This window comes from Hyla sarda, chromosome 12 (genome assembly GCF_029499605.1).
Source record: "Hyla sarda isolate aHylSar1 chromosome 12, aHylSar1.hap1, whole genome shotgun sequence".
Lineage (NCBI taxonomy): Eukaryota > Metazoa > Chordata > Amphibia > Anura > Hylidae > Hyla > Hyla sarda.
This window is the reverse complement of record NC_079200.1, coordinates 72,273,147-72,283,091: the sequence shown is the minus strand read 5'-3', so window position 1 is coordinate 72,283,091 and position 9,945 is coordinate 72,273,147.

Here is a 9,945-nt window from a genome sequence, read left to right as displayed (position 1 = left end):
ACATGTCGGTATTTTTATTTTGGTTATGTGGCTAATGGAGATACAATGTTTTACTTTGAGTTTGGAAGTGGTGGGCAATGAAGAAGACCTCTGTGCCAATGTATTATAGTAGAGATGGAACCAGTCATGTAGGCTGTTTTCATGTAGAACTCACAATCGCATCAATAATTCTTTCCCAAGATGTTCAATGATATCATTAATCTAGATGTTGAATTTGCCTATTGGTCCAGGCCAACAAATTGTCCAACCTCAGACTATTGAGAAGACATAAGGGTAAGGACTGGGCTCCTACAAGTCTAGTGTCCAGCGATGTCTAGGAATTAGTACAGCAATGGATGGACCTCATTGGATGGTCCCTGTGACGTGCACTGTTCTAAAGGGTCCAGCATGCAGTTACCACCACTGTGATTTCTGGGGTAATCTATGTGCCCCCCACTACTACTGCATAGTCTTTGGTCGGATTGGTGTTCTACAATGTGTATTCAATGATGCTCAATTGAAACAACTTGTTTTATACTTCCTGTAAATCCTTTTTTCCTTAACCATGACTTGAAGAGAAGTTTTTTTTTTTTTTTTTTAGAAAAATAAAAAAAATAAAGTTACATTTTAAAATATGTATTTAAACTTTTTTTTTCTTTCTCTTCCCCCCCCCTACATAATTATATTGGAATGGTAGTCAGTCTGCCAATCATGGCGGTAAGGATCCCACTGGACCCTCCCTCCCTGTTCTAACGGGTATATTGTTTGTTTGTTCTCATTTTATGGTTGTTTATCGTGTATTCAATAAGATTATATTTTTTTTCATTGGGTAAACCAGTATAAGGAAATCACAGAAAAACACCAGACTTGTCCTTTTTATGGTTATGAAATGGTTGTGTGTAACATTATTGTGCAAAAACCTAGCCATGAGCTAGCCCTACACATTAGATAAGTATTAGCCAAATCCACCAAATACAGCCGGGTCAACAGACTCATGGCTTCCCAACTCTTTTTAAACTGCTTAATCCTTTTGTTCTCAAGGCGATAAGCCGCCATAAGAAGAGTCTGGCAGAGGCTTACCGCGACCTCCATGCTAAGCATGAATCTGTTTGGGGGATTGAGAGAGAGAGCTGCCACCTTGTAAGACTAACATGACACAGGGGAGGGAAAATTACTAATGGGGCCCAGTTTGGACATTTTCACTTGGTGTACTCACTTTTGTTGGCAAGATTTAGACATTAATGTCTGTGTGGGTTATTTTGAGGGGACACAACATTAAACACTGTTATACAGGCTGTGCACTCACTACTTTACATTGTAGCAGAATATCATTTCTTTTGTAAAATATTTGCAAAAATGTGAGTGGTGGACTCACTTATGAGATACTGTGTGTCCCAAAAGGAGAGTTCTCAAATTGATGTTTTGTAGCAATGTACCATAGGCTGCAGTACATGGGGTGAACAAGAACAAATTGCTAGTCCAGTGCCAGTTGCTACTGTTCTGCATAGTTCAAGAGTCCCATGTATTATAACTGCATACAAAGCACGAGCCGACTGATTACTCCAATCCTCCAGTCGTTGTGCTAGACCAAACATCCCATCACTTTATCATCATGCCTGGCGTGTTTCTTGTCTGTAATGCAATTATCAGAAGCTGTAAATGGGTAAGATTCAGAAACAACAAATGACACATCTCCACGGTACAAATGCCAGGAATCAGGTTATGTAGTGATATTTGTAATGGACCATCAAGGCCAAGATGAGAAGGTGACAAATTAAACTTTTACATATGGCACATATTGGATCTTAGGCCGCTAGGGATGGGACCCCAAGAGCAAACTAAAACCAGTATTATTTATGTGTGCATTGTGGTGTTATGGGACCTTCGTGACCATTAGATACAGAAAAAATATGGTGATAACATGCAAGTAGTATTATCATGGCACTGTATGGGGGTATTACGTGGACTAAAATGACTAGAAAAGCCAAATGATGGTGAGGGGGAATCGGACCCTGCTTGGTACCTAGAATTTATATACATACAGAGCTGATTGTCCCCAGGTTATATGACTCTTTCATCATGTAACTTAAACATTTGTTGTGGAACAAGCCTGATAAAATGGCAACATACATCTATATGGTGTGTTTGTTTTTGTTTTTTTCTCTTTTAATAAAGTCTATAGGAGGATAGCCTCCAATGTTAACAATTATCCTCTATCAACAGGATAGATAATGTTTTTGATCGCGGGGCGGTCCGACTACTGGGACCCTGGCAAAATGGAGAACAGGCACCCAAGTCTTACCTTTGAATAGAGCAGAGAGTTGCACATGTGTGCTGCTGCTCCATTTATTGTCTATGGAGCTGCCAATGATAGCTGAATGTAGATCCATAGATGATGAATTGGTCAGAAACGTATTCCCAATTCCATGAAGAGGGAATAAGTATAAGTTGAAATATTTTTAAGATCTATTCTTGTTGTCAGTGAATGGGAACCTGTCCTGGTTCTTGGTAGGGCTTTGCTTTAAGGTAACAAATCCTGCACCTGTGTGATCACTACATGCCCCTCCCCAACCTAATTCAGCTCTACTTTTATCTAATCAATTATTTGGTGAGTGCTTGACCCCAACGGTAAGTAGCTGATGGAGAAATCACTTATGACATGTGCATGGGCCTCAGGTGGTGAGGGGATACAGCTTTTTATATACATGCCTATTATTTCTGAGGTTTATTGTCTCTGCTGCAGGTTTTTGGGCTATGCACCTTGGCCTCTGTTATACATAGGTGGACTGCTGTCGTTGTCACAGCATGCACTACTAGCATTGCCCATAGTGATCTCCTAGTTTGTGTCTATGATCTGATATAGCAACACACAGTTCTGCACACTAAACTATCCACGTTGTTAAACCTACAAAACTTGCCCAACCATGATTAAAGAAATTACACAAAAATACATGCCAATCAGGATAATATCTTTTATTAGAAATACATGATAACTGACAAATTGATAAATCCCACCCTCCCTACTTAAAAACATGTACAGAATGGACAAGTTAAAATCAATGGATGGGCAAACATACTAAATGACACCAAAGATGGAAACTAAGTATATACCATATGTGTGTATGTAATATGCCTGCTGAATTAATAAAAAAAAAAAAAATAGATATAAAGGTGCCCAGTGCCATATACATATAAATATATATTTATATATATATATATATATATATATATATATATATATACATATACAATTGAATATTCAATCATAAATAAAAAAAACTATAAAATGACTAGTGCAATATACCTGATGTATGGTCCCACCAGGATCAACTACAGAATGCATGAAATATAATATATTAAAGGGGTTATCCAGGAAAAAAAGTTTTCTTTATCAACTGGCTCCAGAAAGTTAAACAGATTTGTAAATTACTTCTATTAAAAAAATCTTAATCCTTTCAGTACTTATGAGCTGCTGAAGTTGAGTTGTTCTTTTCTGTCTAAGTGCTCTCTGATGACACGTGTCTCGGGAACTGTCCAGAGTAGAAGCAAATCCCCATAGCAAACCTCTTCTACTCTGTGCAGTTCCCGAGACAAGCAGAGATGTCAGCAGAGAGCACTGTATCCAGACAGAAAAAAACAACTCAACTTCAGCAGCTGATAATTATGGGAAGGATTAAGATTTTTTAATAGACGTAATTTACAAATCTGTTTAACTTTCTGGAGCCAGTTGATATATAAAAAGAAGTTTTTTTCCTGGAATACCCCTTTAAACAAGATATGTGCAACTACTGCATATATAGGTAATACGGGACCACAAAAATATACACCAATACAGACAGGCAATATGTGAAGATGCCTCCAGGATGTTCCCCCACCTCACACTCCGACTCATTTCGCTATGCTTCCTCTAGGAGTAATGAGGTGGGGGGAAGTACGGGGGCATTTATACACCTATCTCTCCATGTTTGGCCAATCACAAACCTTACATGATGGCGTCATAAGTATATGGTGCTTGCTATACCACGCCGCTCCAGATCCCGCCGCCGGAACCCGACAGTCACCTCCCACACTCAGCTGCCGGAAGCAGCGTCATGTGAGAGGTGAAGGGCCGGATCCCGGTAGCGCGGACCGGGCGCATGCACACGCAAGAGCACGGTGTCCACAGGCCATGTTGGGTATTGGCAAAGTGCCATTACTCTGTTGTATATAGGGATACATAAGAAAATATGCCTCAAAATATATATATATTTAAATATATGTGTACACACCATAAATAATAATTCATAATATTAATACACAGTGATAAATAATTAAATTCATATATAGTGTAAAAAGATATACACAGTGAATAATAAATAAATATATAAAACACACACGTGACATTGTGCCTGCTGGGGAATGCCTGCTTTCTCCTGGTTGGAGCTCACACAATGTGAGCAAGGGGAAAGGTAGTGATACAGAGCTTTATAAAGCTCAGACATTTTTTTAAGGGCAGAAGGAGTAGTTAGGGAATATACTGTTAGTTTAGAAAAAATGGTTTGCTGACAGGTACTCTTTAATACTTCCCCCAATAGCACCAGACTGCCGAGACCCATAACCCGTTGCTACTGACCAAATAACCCTTCCCCTTATTTACTAAAATAACAGACATACAACAATAACAATAAATAACTATAAACATAACAAAAGGCACTGATGGCTTCTTGGCACTCTGGGAGGTACTGTCACACCCGCCAATGCACAGGTCTACCCAGGATGACCCGCATCCTCTTCTTTTCTCCGCCAGCTGTGACTTACAAACATAAAACAGGGAGGGACAAAACTCCGGGTCAAATGGTTGAATAAGGAAAAAGGGAGAGGAGAGCCTGCTTATAACTGGGAGGGAGGGAACACAAAAACCCCAGGAAAAAAGTAGACCCTTGATAGGGCCACTGCGGTGGGAGATACCAAACTACAGTTACTGGGCAGAATCCGCAGGTAGGGAGGGGCCCAGCCTAACACAGAGGGTATTTTTAACCATAAAACTGTGCAGCAGTCAGGGGATAAGCCAGTTAGGCACGGCTTATCCCTCCAGACTGCCGAGACCCATAACCCATTGCTACTGACCAAATAACCCCTTCCCTTATTTACTAAAATAACAGACATACAACAATTTAACTTTTTATTTGGGTGAAAGTCTGCCACAGCTTTTATATTTTAAATAACAATAAATACATATAAACATATCAACAAAAGGCACCGATGGCTTCTTGGCACTTTGGGAGGTACTGTCCCACCCGCCGGTGCACAGGTCTACCCAGGATGACCTGCATCCTCTTCTTTTTTTCCGCAACGGAGGAGACCAGTTAACCCTACACTGGGCTCCGACCCCCACCCAAGAGATACAGGCCATATTTGATCCCATCCTGCAACCCCGACAAAAAGTTATCGAGCCCGATCTCTGACAAGTGCACTCCATTAGACCGAAGTAAAGTACAGCTATCCCCTCCAGCTGCACGTGTCGGACCACCACTCCCAAACGGAGACGAACGAATCTAAACATCCGCGCGTTCACCATCCGGTGTGCCCTCTCCACTGCGCCCACATCCCGGCCCCATGCCACACAGCCTGGGGATTGATCTCTGACCACAGAAGGAGGAGCTCTGAAAAGAAGGCAGGGAATCTCACCAGATCCACCCGCAACATAGTCAGAAGCTCCGACAACGGTGTGGAACACATATTGTTCCCCCCAACATGCAGAGCAAGCAGCCCTGGACCCCTGGACAGCTGACTAATGCCAACTACCTCAGCCCCCCGACATCTCTCCAACAAACCTCCACGCCCTGGAAGCCCAGATTCCTGCTACCAGGACATGACTCCGCATGCTGGACATACAAATGCTCAAGCACCCACACCACTGGATGACCACCATCTGTGAAAACAAAACTAGAAATCAACCAACAGATCCGGGTGGATATACCTGGCATAACAAGCAGATCGCCAGCGCCTCACGCACTGCACCTCGCCCTCCGGCAAGCCTGCCTGCACAACTTCCGTGGCAGCCCCGATCCGAAACAAACTAGTACCGAACTTACGAAGATCCAACCCCACTGAAGACAGACATCGCTGGAAAATGGACAAAAGCTGGAACTGAACTGCGTGAGCAAAAGAAACGACGGGCCCACAGGCCGAGAGGTCAAAAAAGAGGACACCAAAGAGAAAGGACTCCCAACCCCCAAAACAGCATATAACACAAGCCAAGAGCCACGGCCCGCTTGATCGGTCTTAGACCTGCGAATACGCAATAGCACAAAACCGCTGCTGAGAAAAACATCCCGAAACAACCAGGCCGCCGGGCCGAAAACGAGAGGGTGGCAGCAATTACCCAATATGCAAGGCCTCGAAAAAAGCAAGCGCAAAAGCCGTAGAGAACAAAACTGACTCAAACGGTTTGCGCGTTGCCTCCGCCATACGACACAAAAGCAGAAAAGAGACCGGGCGCCGATCATCAAGCCCAACCCACTCGCGAGACCATCCCTTAAGGGCCTGACAGATAACAAAAAACTACGTAACGTCCGACCAGCCCAGGAGCTGAAAATAAAAGGCGACCCCCGCCATGCAGCAACCGCACCAGAGGCCCCTTTAGTCTGCTGAAACAACAAGTAATCCAATGTAACCTCCAGCCTATCCAGCACCTACCCAACCACATTGCGACCACCCATCAGCTCTAGCCACTCATACCACGCAAGCCACGGAAGCACTGACCAGCCACATCAGGCAATCCACACGAGATCCCACGGAGTGTCTGGACACGGATGGCCCTCCAACTTCGCTTGAGGCAACAGCCGCCGGAATTCCTGCCAAAGAAAACGTGATAAGGCATCAGCAACCTGATTCTCCACCCCCAGAACATGTCGAGCCCTGAACCAAACATTAAAGGGGTATTCCAGGCAAAAACTTTTTTTATATATATCAACTGGCTCCGGAAAGTTAAACAGATTTGTAAATTACTTCTATTAAAAAATCTTAATCCTTCCAATAGTTATTAGCTTCTGAAGTTGAGTTGTTGTTTTCTGTCTAACTGCTTTCTGATGACTCACATCCCGGGAGCTGTCCAGCTCCTATGGGCATATTCTCCCATCATGCACAGCTCCCGGGACGTAACATCATCATTGAGCAGTTAGACAGAAAACTTCAGAAGCTAATAACTATTGGAAGGATTAAGATTTTTTAATAGAAGTAATTTACAAATCTGTTTAACTTTCCGGAGCCAGTTGATATATAAAAAAAAGTTTTTGCCTGGAATACCCCTTTAAATTCTAAGCAGCGCAGAACTCGACGCCGCAGCAAGTCAAGCACTGGGGGAGAGCTAGAAGAAAGACCGTTAATGGCTAGAAGAAAGACCATTAATGGCCTTAACAACCCCTATGTTGTCAGACCAAAAACACACATGCTGGTCATGCAAATCACTACCCCAGAGTTTAACAGCAACCACAATCGGGAACAACTCCAATAAAACAAGATTGCGACACAAACCTGTGGCCTTCCAAGACTCCGGCCACCCAGTTGCACACCAACGGGAACCAAAAACTGCACCGAAACCGGCTGCACCCGTGAAAAGGGCCAGCTCGCCTTTCGTAACTACTGAGGACTGAAAGCAAGTCCGACCGTTGTACAAGTCAAGGAAACCCAGCCAAACCGATACGTCTGCCCTCAAGCCCCTAGTAACACGGATGCGGTGGTCTGGGCGCTTAGCATCCTTGGTGGTCTAAGAAAGCCTGCAAGAAAAAACTCTGCCCATTGGCATAATACAGCACGCTAAATTCTACAAGCCCAACAAGGACTGAAACTGCACTAAAGAGACCTTCTTTGCCCCATGAAAAAAAAGCAAGAGTGATCGCAAATGCTCCACCTTGTCCAGAGGGAGGTGAAAGACCATGTCCAGCGTGTCAATCTCAATACCCAGAAAAGACAACACCGCACAGGGGCCCACCATCTTATCCTCGGACAAAGGAAAGCCAAAACGCCCCATGAAAAACCTGAAAGTATCAAGCAAAAAGCTGCATTTTCCGGAATCGTCCGGACCCACAAACAAAATAATCTAAATAATGCTTCACAGGCGAAGAACTAGTCTCATATCTCACCACCCATTTGAGAAAGGAGCCAAAAAGCTCAAAATAGTGACAAGATATAGAGCAGCCCATTGGGAGGTACACATCATAAAAATTATCCCCATCCGAAAAACAACCCAACAAATGGTTACAATCAGGGTGTACAGGGAGAAGGCGAAAAACAGCCTCAACATCAGACTTTGACAACAAATCACCCCGACCTGCTTTCCTTACCAACTTCACCGCCCTGTTAAACGACACATACTGCACGGAAGAATCCTCTTCCAGGATACCGTCGTTAACCGAGGAACTCACTGGATGGGAAAGATGATGAATCAGGCGCAACTTCCCCGCCTCCTTCTTTGGCACCAAACCCAAGGGAGAAACCCTGAGATTCGGTGAAAGAACCCTTATACACCTCCCCAGCCAACTTGTCCCGTAGGACCTCCAGGTGATCCCTTGCAGACTTAAGATTAGGGGCAAAACTAGGGGAACCATCAAACAAAAAGGGAATAAAAAACCCAAACGTAAAAACAAAACGCAATAGCCCAGCCGCCTCCTTATTAGGATACAGGTCGAGCCAGGGCCCCATTGCGACTACGCTCACCAGGGTCCTTCTGGTCACCAAGGGTTACGGGCTTACCGGGCAATTTAGAGGAGGGCAGGGACAAAAGCGGCAGTGGCCCTCATTGAAGAGCCAACATGCCCCCGGGCGGCACACGGCCACTGAGCTGTGCCCGGACACTTGTCCAGCTGCAGTGGCCCCGGGCTGAAAGGGCAGCACCTTAGGAGACAACATAAGCTGCAGCCACACATCCATAACCTTGACACCCCCATCCCATATCAGGTTGAAGGGCCAGATGCCTCCTGAACTCCTCGTCATACCGCCACATGATTTATTCGTCCTACGGTGGTACGGCGTGTACCACCGTAGGACGAATAAATCATGTCCTGTTAAACAAAAAGCTCAGTACCATGTTCAGGGTGCCTCTGGCCCATCACACAACCAAAAACGCTAAAAACCTGGAGCCAATTAGACATCGTCTTAGCCACTTTGGCCTACAGTCAAGACCACTCACCCAAAGCTCTACGCTCCTTATCCACTGTATGCTCATCTGCAGAAATTAGGGACCAAATATCCACATACCCATTACTCCAAATCTTTTCCCTAACTTCATCAGACAAGTGAGAACCAAGGGGGCTAACACCACAAAAGAAAGTGTCTTTCAGCACACTAGCCTTAGGGAGGGGCGACAGACTGCACCGCCGAAACCGATGAGGACAACCGGTCAGTCAGGGCCCTAAGGGCAGGCACTAAATTAGAACCAACACCATCCCCCCAACCCCTAGAATAGGCACACTCACCAGGTCCAGAAGAAGTGGAAGGAACAGGAACCACAGGAGGAACATCACCACCGCTGGCAGCCGCCAGACTGCGGGAACTCGGCCGCCACCGCCTGGAACGGCGCCTGGAACTGCGTCGGGAGCCATCATCCAAAAGCACAGAGGAACTGGAGGACCCAGATGAAGAAGAGGGAGACCTCCAGCGGGAGGAACGGTAGCGCCTGCTCTGGCCAGAGGAACGGGAAACCCTGGAGGACCTTTGGTAACGCCTCCTAGATCCAGAGTGAGAGTGATGGCGACCATGCCTGCGCCCCACCCTGGACCTAGAAGGAGATGAGCAGCATGAACCGGCATGACTACACTCCTTGCTCCTACTGCTTGCCAGAGGAGCAGGAGGAAGACGTGCCGCAGCAGCTGCAGCAGCAGCAGCTGAGACCTGGCCAGCAGGAAGAGGGGGAGGTGGCAGGGGCTGCAAAAACACAGCAGATTAAGGGACCTGTGCAACCTGTTGGGCCGCCGTACCCACCGGAAA